The sequence below is a fragment of the Callorhinchus milii genome, unplaced genomic scaffold (genome assembly GCF_018977255.1).
Source record: "Callorhinchus milii isolate IMCB2004 unplaced genomic scaffold, IMCB_Cmil_1.0 Scaffold2, whole genome shotgun sequence".
Lineage (NCBI taxonomy): Eukaryota > Metazoa > Chordata > Chondrichthyes > Chimaeriformes > Callorhinchidae > Callorhinchus > Callorhinchus milii.
Window position 1 is genome coordinate 118,551,573 of NW_024704743.1, and position 15,080 is coordinate 118,566,652.

A 15,080-nucleotide genomic window follows, 5' to 3' on the forward strand; every position below is an offset into this window, starting at 1 on the left:
TAGTGTCTCATTAAAGATACTGCTAATAGTGGACCAGCCAGCGGATTATTCTAATCCCAATTCTGACATCTTCTGATACTTCAATGGGTTATAAGAAACAAGGGATAAGATATGCATAGAGGATAGTTAGAGGTCAGAGATGCCATCGATCAGATGAAAAGTTACACCAAGGTCCCGTCTGTACCTGTTCAGGTGAACTTTAAAGATCCCATGGCACTATTGGAAAAGGGAAGGGAGTTTCTTCCCACGTCTTGGCCAACAATCCCCCGGATAGTGTTAAATATTCACTTCATGGCTGTTTGTGGGACATTGCTATGTGTAAATTGGCTGCAGTGTTTGGCTACACAATATGGAGTCATTACACTTCAGAATACACTTGTGAAGTGCTTTGAGGCATTTTGACAATGCGAAAGGTGTTATATCAAATGTACGGATTACAATTCCTCTACAAAGTACCTTGCATTTATTTGTGATAGACTTTGTTTGCCAGTTATCAGCCTCTCTGCGTACCTTATCAATCTCTGATTAGCGGTCTGGAATCCTATTTTTCCGCTATTGATTTGAACCCTCCCATCAATAGGACTGTGTACCTACAGTGTGTTATGGTTTTGCCATCCAGCCTCGCAGTCAAACGCAGTTCGAGTTCACACCCTGGTCTCACACACATTCAGGATTCATTGCAAAAGCGGAACAGTAACAGGGAAAGGGTGAGGGGTTCATGAATGAGCACCAACAGACAAAGCCACTTTTAGAAACTCAAAACAGTGCTTAGTCACAATAAAAATCAAAGTAAACCATCACAAACAGCATAAAAACAAGCTCTGAGGTGCCTTTTTACTTCTCTTGGTGTGGTCTCTTATCTATGTATCACGTTTCCTCCGAAACACATTGATGCTATTTTCTACTACCACAGCTTTCCAGCAGTGAGTTCCACATTCTCACCATCCTCTGTGTGTAGGAGTTCCTCCTATACTCCCTGTGAGATCTACCATTGGCTGTCTTGTATTTATGATGTACATTAAATTCTGGGTGATTGTATTGGTCCCACTCTAATAACAGTAATAATCCTTACCTTTGATATGGTGCCTTATCACGTCATCGAGATATCTCAAAGCGCTTTGCAGCATACACTGTGATGGGACTGTATGTATTTTATGGACAACAGTATTGAAACTAAGCCTGAGTTGCCAATGCCATTGCCACGTGCCCAGTTGGTTACCATTGATTGGAGATGAAGCAGCTGAATTGGTGAAAAGGACAGTTCAATTTTCTTATCAACTTTACACCATGAAAGGGCAAACATTTTCCACACAAAAAAAACCTTCTAGTGCAACTGGGTTTGAAGCCATGGAACAGACTGCCACCTAGTGCTGTGAATGTGCACTCACAAGATCACAAGATCGATTCAGACGAAAAAGGCCCTTTGGCCCATCCAATCTCATCCCTCCACAACCCCCACCCTGCCATCCTCCCATTACAGCATCCATTAAGCTGCTTTTGAAATGAGTCCCAGTGTCTTGGACTCAACCATCCTTACTGGCCAATCTGTTCCCAGTTGTCGATTACCTGCTGGGTAAAGAAAAGCCCTCTCTGTAGGAAATGGCACAGACTCCCAGTTCAGCAGGCAATGGGGGGGGGGGGGTAAACGTTTCACTCCAGCACAAGAGGGCGATGACGTGAGCAGCAAATTTATGGAGATCATAACCATAGATTGTACAGAGTTCAAATCCATTCACTCTCTGGTACCTTCCTAGCTTTCCAACCTCCTCGCTCCCTATTCCATCACCCGGCACCTCCGCTCGACTGGCACCAGCCTCCTGCTCATCCCTCGCACCCTCCGCCCCACCATCAGAGGTCATGCTTTCAGCCACTACACCCCAAAACACCCTCAATCCCTCTACCTTGCTCCCTCGCTCCCCTCTTTCTTCAACCGTCCTTACGGCCACCTCCCCACTCCCCCTGGCTCGGAGTCAGGCTCCACCACTGTTAAGCGCACTGAGACGCTACCCTGTGTGGAGGATGCTATATAAGCACAAGGTGGTGGTGGTGCTGTGGTACAATAGGCTAATTATTAAGTCACCTGAATGACATATTGTTGTTCCACTCTGTATTTGGTCTCAAAATGTAGACGCTGTGTATAAATAATAACCCTTGCATTTGATAGAGCACCTTTCAGGTCAGGAGACCTCTTAAAGCGCTTCACAGGATTCACTGTAAAGTGTAGTGACTGCGTATTTGTAGGTCAACTCGGCAGCCCAGTTGGACAAGGCAGTGTCCCACAAACAGCCACACAAAACGAATAGTGCAAAGGAATCTTTAACGTCCACCTGAACAGCCAGACGTGACCTCAGTTTAACATCTCATCCAAAGGACAATACAACTCTGATAATGCAACACACCCCCAGCACTGCATTGGAGTATCAGCTTAGACTATGTGATTCCATGTCCTGATGTGGGGCTTGAACCCACAACCTTCTGACTCTTTAAACAGCCCACGATAGGAAAAGGGCTTAAGTAAGAATTACAACAATGTGACTGACATCATGTTGCAGTGAAGAGCACGGTTTGAAACAGATGTTGGATGTGTGGCAACCCCAAGAGAGGGTAAATGTCCCCTAAGAGTTCAATTGGACCCAGGTGTGGATTGCACAGTAACAGAGCTACTTTCCTTGTTACCTGAGTCATTTGAGTCTGAAAGCAGCTGGAATTCTTTCCTGTGGGGTAGAAGGAAACACAAAAGGAAATGTCAGGATATCAAGTCAACAGAACAAACATCAACAAGGTGAGAAAAAAGCATAACAACACACGAAAAGCTGGCCAGCCAAGGAGAAAAACTTGGGGGGGAGAGCGAAAGAGAAAAATAGTAAGTAATAATAAGATAAATTAGCCTAACTCTTCGTAATTGAAGGCGCTATTTTTTTTGACGTATGAATTCTATGAGATTCATTGTATCCTCCTGGGGTGGGGGGAATAAGTGGGCTCTCCTTGGAGCTGAATTGGTACCAAGTTGACTTGCTTGGTCACAGAATGTCTGTGGCGGTCTCAGTAGTCCAGTTCCTGAGCCAGGCGGATCTGGAGTATTCCAGGGCACTGCTGATGACAGACCAGAAACCCTGGCTTGTCACTTGGGCCCTGTTAAGCCTACAAGCCCAAACCTCTAAAGGTGGCCCGAGCTTGGACAAGTTGCAAGAAGTTTGTAAGACAAGAGAATTGTGGAAAAAAAATGCAAATTATAATAATAATAATTATAGTTGGTGAATAGGACTGAAAGGCTTGTTCTTTCAAAGAGCCGGCATTGATACGATGGCCCAGATGGTCTTCTGTGCTATAAAATTCCTATGGTTCTATATTCTATATTTCACAGGACAAAACAATTAGGGAACCAACTCCACTGAAGACTCAGATATATAATAACAATTATAATAATATTCCTTGCATTTCATATAGCGCCTTTCACTTGGGAGGATATCTTAAAGCGCTTCACAGAATATACTGTAAAATGAGTTGACACTATATTTTGTGGGTGAAATACGGCAACTAATTGCACACAGCAGTGTCCCATAGTAATAATAATATTACAATTTAATAATGTAATATTAATAATACTATTAATAATTATAATATATTATTCTTTACGTTCGGTATACAACATCAACAACTTGAAGTTATATAGCGCCCCCCACCCCCACACAGGGTAGAGTTCAGAGTGCTTAACAGTGGCGGAGCCAGGGGGTGGGAGGGATTGAGGGAGAGTGTTCCAGAGTTTTGGGGCGTAGTGTCTGAAAGCGCAACCTCCGATGGTGGGCGGAGGGTGTAAGGGACGAGCAGGGGCCCAGTTCCAGTTGAGCGGAGGTGCCGAGTGATGGAATGGGGAGTGAGGAGATCGGAGAAGTAGGGACGTGCCAGAGATTGAAGGGATTTGAACGCGAGTGTGAACGCCTTTCATTTCAGGAGGACATCTCAAAGTGTTTCACACTGTGTTGTGGTGACTGTGTGTTTTGCGGTCAAATAGAGGAGCCAATTTGCACAAGGCAATGTCTTGCAAATAGCAATGAAGTGAACGACTGATTTTATTTGGGGGATTGTTGGCCAGGGCACCGGGAGAAAGTGAACAGCAGAGGAGAGGTCAGCTGCTTTGTTCTTTTACCTGCACCGCTTTCTTCCACTCCAACGCATCGCCCGTCTCCGTCAATACCTCTCCCCAAAAGCCGCTGAAACCTGGTCCATGTCTTTGTCACCTCTCGGCTGGACTATTATAATGCCCTCCTCGCCGCCCTCCCATCCACTACCATTCATAAAATCCAAATCATTGTAAACTCTGCCGCCTGCATTCTCACCCGCACAAAACTCCGTTCCCCGCTCACCCCAGTCCTTGCCAGACTGCACTGGCTCCCTATCCCAGAGAGGATCGATTTCAAGATCCTCGCCCTTGTATTCAAGTCCCTTCACTCCTCTGCACCCCCCACTACCTCTCTGACCTCCTCTCTACTCAAATTAGTACCCGTTTCCTTTGTTCCTCCGGGTCTGGCCTCCTCCTTGTCTCTAGAGTCCTCCGCTCCACCCTTGGCAGCCGTGCCTTCCGCCAATATGCCCCGAGGCTCTGGAACTCCCTTCCTCACTCCTTTCGCCTCGTTCCCTCCCTTCCTATTTTCAGGTCTCTGCTGAAGACCTTTCTTTACAACCGAGCCTTTGGTGACCTTCCTCCCCCTCCCCCTGGCTTGGCCCTGGGATCCGTTACTGTGAAGCGCTCTGAGACGCCGTCCGGCGTGGAGGGCGCTATATAAATCCAAGTTGTTGTTGTTTATGTGGATATCCAATAGATCTTTGTAATCCAGGTTACAAAGAATCCCAGGTTGCAAGGCTATTAATGTTGAGCAGCTTGCAAGTCCTGAGCCTTTGGACCAAAGGATGAACCCAGGTGTGGATTGCACAATAACAGAGTGACTTTCCTATATTCTATACTCGTATCCCTGAAACAAATAACAGTTTGCGCTATCGCTCTATCCCCTCCTCTCGTTCAAACCACATCTAAAAACCTCTTTCGCCCAGCCCCTCCCGCTCTCCCCCAACCCCCACCTCACCACCCCCAGCTCGGGTGCCCATTGTCAAGCACTTTGAGAAGTCCTCCTGATGTGAGAGGAGCTACTATATAAATGTAAACGGTTTTGTGTAAAGTGCCTTTCATGCAATAAAAGAACAAATCAAAGTGCTTTAGAATGATGATTGAGACCAAGAGCTGGGAGATAGGAATAGGTGGTGATGGTGGGGGGAGATGGCTGATGACACAATCAACAGAAAACCTAGAAGAACAGACAGTAGGTAAATAAGTAGTATAAGATCTCTCATGTCCTCAGGCTTAAGACAACAACAACAACATGCACTTATATAGCGCCTTCCACGCAGGGTAGCTTCTCAGAGCGCTTAACAGTGGTGGAGCCTGACTCTGAGCTGGGAGTGGGAGGTGGCCATGAGCACGGTCAAAGAGGAAGGTTTTCAGGCCAAACTTGAAAAAGGGGAGAGAAGGGGCAAGGCGGAGGGATTGAGGGAGAGTGTTCCAGAGTTTCGGGATGTAGCAGCTGAAAGCGCGACCTCTGGTGGTGGGGTAGAGGGTGCGAGGGACGAGCAAGAGGCCGGTGCCAGTCGAGCGGAGGCACCGGGTAGTGGAGTGAGGAGTGGAGAGGTCGGAGAGATAGGGAGGTGCCAAAGAGTGAAGACAACAAAAACAACAAAGTTACATTTGTAAAGCGCCTTTCATGTCGGGAGGACGTCCCACGGTGCTGAACAGTCAGGGATCAGGACCCGAGTATGGGAAGAGGGCAGGGTTGAGATGAGGGAGGGTAGAGAGGCAGGAGGGCGGCTGAAGGCATGGTCAAAAAGGAGGGTCTTGATTCGTGCTTTGAAGGAGGCGAGGGAGGGAGCAAAGTGAAGGGATTGTGGGATGGAGTTCCAAAGGGTGGGTGCAGAGAGGCTGAAAGCCCAGCCGCCCATGGTAGGGTGGGTCGGGGGGGAGACATAGAGCAGGCTGTAGCCTGCTGAACGGAGGGAGCGGACAGGTTGATGGGGGTCAGCAGGTAGGAAGGGGCAAGGCCGTGGAGGGTGAGGACGAGAATTGAGAATTCTATCTTCTGAGGGTGGGGAGCCAGTGGAGCCGGGCAAGGGTGGAGTGATGGAGAGGACACAAGCTGCCGAGTTCTGGATGATCTCCCACTTGTGGAGGGAAGAGTTGGGGGGTGGGGGGGGGCTGACAAGGAGGGAGTTTCCACTGAAGTTTTTTTTTTAAATTCAAGATCATGAGGGGTTTTACAAATCCATCTTAAAATACCATCCAATTTTTTCCCATCAACAAGAAACAACAGCAGAAAAACTGACCTCCACCTTAAGATTGGTTTTATAATAATGATCCTTGCATTTGATATAATAATAATAATCCTTGCATTTGATATAGCGCCTTATCACATCGTTGAGACGTCTCAAAGCATTTCACAGAATATACTGTAAATTGACTGTAATTGACTATAATTAACGATATATTTTGTGGGTTAAAAGCAGCAGCCAATTGCGCACAGCAGTGTCCCACAAACAGACTTGGATCAACTGCCCACATTTTTTTAAAAGGATTATTACCCCTTAATAATTTTAATTAATGACCTTGATTATTTTAAGATTCTTTTCCAAAATTTCCGCCCAACCTTCAATTTTAAGACAAGATAAGGTGTTTTCCGTCCCTGAACTTCCCTAAGGACAAGGACAGAAATGCACGCACTGTGTGTGTGTGTTTGTGGGGGGGGGGGGGGGGGGGGAGGGGGGCTACCTTTATTGCTCTGATAACAAAAGATCCAACAATATTTGCTGCTGTGCTCTGTGGATGGTTGCGCAGCGTCCTGTGAATCTCCTGTGACTGAAAAACTGCACGAGTAGATAAGGAGCTGAATAAAGTTATCACTCGCCTCCTCATCATCCAATGCACGAATAATAGGTTTCCCAATGTGGTACCTTCCCTCAAGCTATTTCACCTACAAAATACACGTCGATCGCTTTAAAATATAGACTTGTGAAGGGCTTTGAGAACTTCTCAATCATGTGATAAGGCGCTATAACAAATGCAGGGAATATTGAGGGTTGGATGCACAAATGTAAAATATACTGTATATTACAGAGATCCAAATAGCAGGAACTTTCACCTTATATTGACACCCTTCAATTTTGGACTCACTAACAAATGGAATCAGCTTTATAATAATAATAATAATAGGTTTATCAACAACAATAACAACAAAATGACATTGCAACAACCACCTTTTTGAATCCTTGCATAATGCTGAACAGCTCTATCAGGCCACCCCTTGATTCACTCAACTCCAGAGAGAAAAGCTTCAACAAACCTTCTTGATAGCTGTGTCCATTCATCCCTGATAACATGCTTGTAAATCTACACTGTGCTCTCTCTATTGCTATAATATATCTCTTGTAGTGTGATGACCAGAACTGCCCACATAGTCCAATTGTGGTCAAATCCTATCACTCCCTGGCACCTGCCTACCTACCTCTCCAACCTCCTCAACAACAACAACAACAACAACAAAATTACATTTGTATAGCACCTTTCACGTTGGGATGACGTCCCAAGGCACTGGACAATCAGAATTTCGGACCCCAGCTGGAGGTTGGGATTAGGAAAGGTGGAGGGAAGGGGTGGAAGAAGAGTGATCGAAAGCATGATCGAAGAGGAGGGTCTTGAGATGGGTCTTGAAGGAGGCAAGGGAGGGGGCGAGGCGGAGGGACTGTGGAATAGAGCTCCAGAGGGTGGGGGCAGAATAGCAGAAAGCCCACCTGCCAATGGTGGAGCAGGCAAGGTGAGGAAAGTGAAGCAGGCCGGAGCCCGCTGAGTGGATGGAGTTGGGCGAGAATGGGGTGATAGGGTCAGGGAGCCTGGTGCAGAAGAGGACATGGACTGCAGAGTTCTGGATGATCTGCAGCCTATGGAGGGAGGAGTTGGGGAGGCTGACAAGCAAGGAGTTCGCATAGTCAAGCCTCGATGTAATGAAAGGTGTGAGACGCCTGTGGTGTGAGACAGTGGCGGAGCCAGACGATGTTGCGGAGGTGGGGGAAGGCAGAGCGGGTCATGGCACGAATGTAGGGTAGAAAGGATAGTTGAGGGCCAAACAAGAAGCCAAGGTTCCAGACTGGCTTAGCAAGGTGGAGTGTGCAACCATGGATGGTGATGCTGTCAGCGCCTGAGGTGAGGAGGCGCTGACGGGAGCCAATCAGGAGAGCCTCGGTCTTGTTGATGTTGGCTCTTATCCAGGACTTGATGTATGACAGACATTCTGTCAGGACAGCAGTGGGTCCTGGAGTCAAGGGTGGAGGCAGAGAGGTACAGTTAGGTGTCATCCGCATACATGTGGAAGTTGACCCCATGTCTGCAGATGATGTCACCAAGAGGGAGCATATAGATATTGAAGATGAGGAGACCAAGGACAGAGCCCTGAGGGACGTAACACGAGACGGTGCGGGGACTAGAGGAGAAACTGTTTGTGGAGGTGAAGTGGAGGTGGTGTTAGAGGTACGATCTGAACCAGTCAAGGACAGAACCATGCAGGTTGAGGTGAGAGGGAAGGCGGTGGATGAGGATAGAGTGGTCAATGGTGTCAAAAGCAGCTGAGAGGTCAAGGAGGAGGAGGAGGCAGAGGGAACCCTGGTCACAGATGAACAGAATGTCATTTGTCATTTTGGCCAGGGCTGTGTCTGTACTGTGGGCGGCATGAAAACCCGATTGGTGGGGTTCGTGAAGGGAGTGGCGGGAGTGGAAGGAGCAAAGCTGGGAAGCAATGACTCATTCCAGAACCTTGGAGAGGAAAGGGAAGTTGGAGATGGGGCGGTAGTTTTAGAGTAGAGATGGGTCCAGGGAGGGTTTTTTAAGGATAGGAGTGATGACGGCTGTTTTTAATGGGGTGGGAACAGTACCAGTGGACATGGAGAAGTTTATGATGTCTGTGAGCAGAGGGGCAAGGAGATGGAGGGGGAGATGGGGAAGGGGAAATAGATGGAATTGCAGCGCCAGCTGAGCAGATCCCCTCAACTTTGGACTTGAGGAAGTCCAGCATCGCCTCGCAGTTGGAATTGGAGGTGAGGATGGGTGAGGCGTGAGAGGGTGGGTGGAGGAGCCTCTTGGTGATGGAGAAGAGGAGCCTGGGGTTGTCCTTGGCCTCCAAGATTGTCCTGGAGTTGAACGACGATTTAGTGGAGGCGAGGGCGGAGCGAGAGGATTTGATAAGGTTCAGCCAGATATGCCGATGGACCGTTAAGTTTGATTTAAGCCAGGTGCATTCAGCAGCACACACCTGTGCTTTAAGGGAGCGGAAGTGGCTGGTGTACCATGGTGACTTACGTGAGTAGGAAACATTTTGCGAAGTGAAGGGAGCAAGGTAATCGAGAGTGGTAGAGAGGGAGCTGTGGAGAAGAGTGACCGAGGAGGATAGGTCATTGCAGGAGGAACCCCAGAGGGGAAGGAGTTCAGATGACTCCAACGTAGCCGAGGGGGGTGGGGGGGAAGATTTTTTTCCAGGGACGGTATGAGATGGAGGTGGGTTGAGTGGCAGTGGGGAGAGGGATTGAGGAGTTAAAAGGAGATAAAGTGATGGTCCGAGATCGCTTTGTCAATGATGGTGAGGTCCGAGACAGTGAGTCCCGGGTAATCACCAGGTCGAGGGGGTGAACACGGATGTGGGTGGTGGTGGGAGTTCCTCACTCCCCAATCCACCACTCGGTGCCTCTTCCAACTGGAACCAGCATCCTGTTTGTCCCTCGCACATTCCGCTCCACCATTGGAGGTTGCGCATTCAGCCACTGCGCCCTGAAACTTTGGAAAACTCTCCCTCAATACCTGCATCTTGCGCCCCCTCCCCCTTTTTAAGTCCCGCCTTAAGGCCTTCCTTTTCGACCGTGCTTACAGTCACCTTTCCCCCCTCTGGCTTGGGGTCAGGCTCCGCCATTGTTAAGCGCTATGAAATGCTGCCCTGCGCGGAGGGCGCTATATAAGTGCAATTTGTTGTTGTAACCAGGGTTTTATATAAATTTAACATTACTTCTCTACTTTAGCACTCTATTATTCTGGACGTAAACCCAAGGACTCTATCTGCATTCTCTGTGGTTCTGTCCTGCTGTGTGTACCATCTTTCGAGCACAATGAACGTTTCACACCATTTCACCGAGTGGTGAGAAGAGGAAGGAGAATTCAAGGGTGTTGATCAGCCTTTGCCACGTGGACAGGTAGTGTCTGAGCAGTAAGGAACTAAATGCAAACTGAATTAAGGGGTGGAGAAATGTAGTGAGGCAGGCAGAGCTTGTAGGAGATCACACTGCTGGGGAAATACAGGAAAGAGTCAATATTGCATCAGTAATAATCAGATTAATAAGCCTAACCTCTAGGAGTCCTGCAGCGTATTGGATAGAACACTCGCCTCTCATGCGAGAGGACCTGGGTTAGTTATTCCCGGGGCAGGGCCAAACCTTAGGAAAATTTCCTTACTCCACATGCCTCTGTTTACCTAGCAGTAGGTAGAAACCCAGTTGTTCGTCGATTGGTGGATCACTTTCCGGGCGGTAATTATCTCTTAAAAAGATAATAATAATTTGGTCACAACTGCCACATTTTGCTCACAAAATGTACAGTCAATCCACTTTACAGAATATTCTGTGAAGTGCTTTGAGACATCTCAATGACGTGATTAGCCACTGTATCAAATGCAAGGATGATTATTATTATTTATTATCACTGGTACGTTTCATCTTCTAGCTCTTGAGATAAGGTGCCATTTACTCAGATTGTCAAAGAGATTTGGTAGGTTCATAATGCTGGACTGATCCCTGGAACTGAAACAATATACATCATATCACCTTGATTTGCATAGCGCCTTTCACGATGGGAGGACGACCTAAGGCATTGGACAGTTATGGATTTGGTCTCACCCTGGGGGTTGGGATCAGGAGGAGTGGAGGGTGGAGGAAGGATGGGGGTAGGAGGGTGGATGAAGGCACGAAGAGGAGGGTCTTGAGATGTGCATTGAAGGAGGTGAGGGAGGGAGTGCAGCTTATGATCACTTTGGAAGCTGTGGAGGGAACATCTTCTAATGTTCTTCCATCATTAGATGTGGTGGTAGGGGGAGCCCGAGGGGGGTGGGGGGGGGGGGGCGGACAGAGCTAGGGTAAACAAATAGATACATTCAAGCGATTTAGTGAACCTCCCTCCTGATAATATGGAGGAAAGGACATGCTAATATGCAAACAAATACCTGCCTGTCTTCAGCTCTGTCTACAGAGCAACAGCTGTCTGTTACTGAAGGGGAAATTCCTGGGGGATGGGCTTGAATGGGTTTGACTATAAAGGGTAATCCAAGGCTTTCCCTTACCCAGGAGATGGAGCCAAAATAGTCTGCCAGCTGTGTGAGCGATGGCATATCCCTCCAGGGACAGGAAACAAAGAAACTATTGGAGTGTGAATCTGTCTTGAAGACTGAAAACGGAGGGGGGGAGAGGGTCTTGGACTGAAAGGAGGGCCCCCACATAGTTACCATCAGGAAAGTTCAGGTCAGGTAAGCTTTGAAGGAAAAGCAGTCTCCACTGTGGAGCTTTATAAAATAACTGCCTTCGTCCTGACATCAAAAACACAGCATCAATGTCGTCGAAAGTACAAGGAGCTCCTTCATTTGCGACCGCTCTCAAAGCTCATGGGTTAATCTAGTCGGCTTTACACTATCTGTATGGCAGCTTGACGCTGACTTTATACATTCTGTTTGCCTGTTAGTGATAACAATCCTTACGTTTGATATAGTGCCTTGTCAGAAGGATATGTCAAAGTCCTTCACGGGATATACAGTACTGTAAAGACATTCCAGCCCAGTGCTAATGGGGGGCGTGTGGGGGGAACGTTGCATAGTCTGATTGGTGCCTCAGATGACTCCTATCTTGGCCCTTTTCATGTCCTGTCATGATAATAATAATAATCCTTGCATTTGATATAGCCCCTTATTATGTCTTTGAGACGTCTCATAAAATATACTATAGTGGTAACTAGGAGTCTCTCTCTGAATTGCAGTACACACAGCTGCTGTAATTTCATGTTACAAATTGAAGAAGAAAATGTTCTAACTTCCCTTTTTTGTTGTTGTTGTGTGTGTTTAAGCCCCACGTGAGGACTTTTGGGTGGAGTAAGCGGGCTCAACTGGCTCCAAGGTGACGTGCCTGGCAATGGAGTATCAGAATTGAGCCAGCCCTCCGTGGTGGTCTTGGTAGTCCGGTTCCTGAGCCAGGCAGGTCCACAGTATTCCAGGACACTGCTGATTACAGAACAGCCCAGCCTGTCTCATCGGCAGGACCTGGAAGAGCAGACCAGTCACTGGGAGCAGGAAGTCATCACACTTGGCTCCTGTTAACCCCATCAAGGCAAAGCCCTAATGGGTAGGGTGGTCCTAGCTGGACAATCAGCAATATCAATGCCAAGCTATGCAGTTTTAGCTGATTAGACTCCAGCAGTTACCCCAATGCACACTCTGGGGTCCCCAAACCTTGGCTCTTACCGACCTGCGCCTATTACTTTCAGGAATTAGGTAAGCAGGATGCATTCCTCCATGGAGTGAAAGCACATTGCATTCCAACAAGCTATCTCTGAGATTTCCATGTGTAGGTAGGATACGTGGAATTCTCAGCTTGGTTTGAATACTCTTTATCATGGTAATGGGTTTCCACATGTGCCAGACACCTGGCCGACCAAACCTCCCCCCCCAAAAAACATGAGGACTTTGAACTCACATTCTACGCTGATACGCCAATGGGAGGAAGGGGGGATGGAGGGGGAGCCCTGCAATGTTGGAGGTGCTGTCCTTCGGATTAGATATTAAACCGAGGTCTCATATTCCAGTTCACATGGATGTTAAAGATCCCATTGAAACATTTCCAAATAGGAAGGAGTTTCTCCTGGTGCCCTGATTAACAATCTCCCCAAATTACTGCATGGCTATTTCTGAGACATTACTGTGCGCAAATTGGCTCCTGCTTTAGCCTACACAGTCACCACACCTCACCTAAAATCCTGTGAAGAGCTTTGACACATCTTGATGACATGATTCCAACTGAGCTAGGAACTAAGAATAGGAAACACATGTACTCAATGGACGGAAGAGAACTTGTCAAGAGGGAAGATTAAAGAGATCTAGGGGTGTTAGATTGACCGTGATAAAACAATCTTTATTATACATTTAGACTAATGTGAGGCCTCACCCTTCGTGAGTTCTCTTAAGTTCATTGTTGAAGTTCAGATTGTTCCTCGGTTTAAATCGTGAGGCAAAAGAATTTCACAAGACTCTCAGCCTTCCATTCAGTGGTGATGATTTGTATGTATGTAAATCCCTGTGAAATTGCAATTAGAAAAACAACAGCTCCCGAACAGCATGCTTGCTCCTCCGCCTTTGCACGCTTAATTAAAAGATATTTTCATTTGAGCATAGCACTCATTTATATTAATCTTCTTCATGTATTACTACTGTTTACTACTGTACATAGGTATCAGCCTGGCCTCACTTGGTAGCACTCTTGCATTCTCTCTGAGTCAGAAGGTTGCGGGATCAAGTCAGAACTTTGAGCTCATAACCGTTAACCACTTTGGGACATCCCACCGATGTGAAAGGTGTGCATAAGAGTAAATTGTGTATACTCTAGCCTGAAAAGACAATGCAGTGGTTTGTATTTTTTGTTGGCAAACATGGCAGCTAAATTGCAACAACAACAACAACAAGATTGCATTTATAGAGCGCCTTTCACGTCGGGAGGACGTACCAAGGCGCTGGACAGTTGGGTCGGGACCCGAGCAGGGGGGAAATAGTCAGGGTGAGGGGAGGGAAGGGAGGGAGCGAGGAGGGGGTAGAGAGTCGAGAGGGGAGCTGAAGGCATTTGCATACAGCAATGTCCTGCAAACAGTCACAAAGTAAACAATCACTTTTATTTGGGGGCCATTGTTGGCAACCTCTCTTTTCAAGATCCTTATCATCCACCTGAACAGCCAGACAGGACCTCGGTTTAATGCCTCAACCGATGAACATCACCTCCCACAATGTAAACCCTCCAGCACTGCATTGGGGTGTCAGCCTACTCTATATGAGTTCAGGGGCCCGACGTGGGGGCTTGAACCCATAACCTTCTGACTCCATGTCTAGAGTGCTGCCACTGCGCCAGGCTGATTGAAAGCGCGGTCAAAAAGATATGCCTTGAAGCAGACCTTGAACGAGGGTAGGGAGGGAGGGAGTCAGAGGGATTCCAGGATGGCGTTCCAGAGAGGAGGCTGAAATTCTGAAGGCTGATGGTGGGGCTTTCATGCATGATCTGTTAGTCCTTGTTCATGCCTATAATGATGTAGCCTTTCAGTGATATATCATACGCCCAGCTCCACGTATTTGAATGGCTTTACAGTCTACATCCCCTCCTCCCCTCCACCCCTCCTGATCCCAAACCCCAGCACGGGTCCAAATCCCTGACTGTCCAATGCCTTGGGATGACCTCCCAACGTGAAAAGCGCTGTGTAAATATAATTTGTTTATTGTTTGTTGTTGCTGTTGGCACAGAGACCGTGTTTATCAAAGTCACTACGCTTTCAGCCACCACGCTCCGAAACTCTGGAAGACTCTCCCTCAATCCCTCCGCCTTGCCCCACTCTCCCCTTATTCAAGTCCCGCCTGAAAACCTTCCTCTTCGACTGTGCTTACAGCCACCTCCTCCCTCCTCCGGTTCGGAGTCAGGCTCTGCCACAGTTAAGCGCTCTGAGATGCTACCCTGCGTGGAGGGTGCTATATAAGTGCAAGTTGTTGTTGCATCCCTCCTAACAATCGTTATTGCCACTCCTAACATGTCCTTGATGTCGATGCCTCTGAAAAGGATTCTTTCTGGGTGCTGCGTGTCAGTCCACTGTTCATTTTAATAATACTTTTCACAGCTCCCATGGGTGTTCCTCCCTCCCTCCTTTCTTTTGGAACAACTCATTTCGGTCATTAGGGTAGTTTTTTCTTGGTGTTTACTGCAGCAGCTGCATTTTT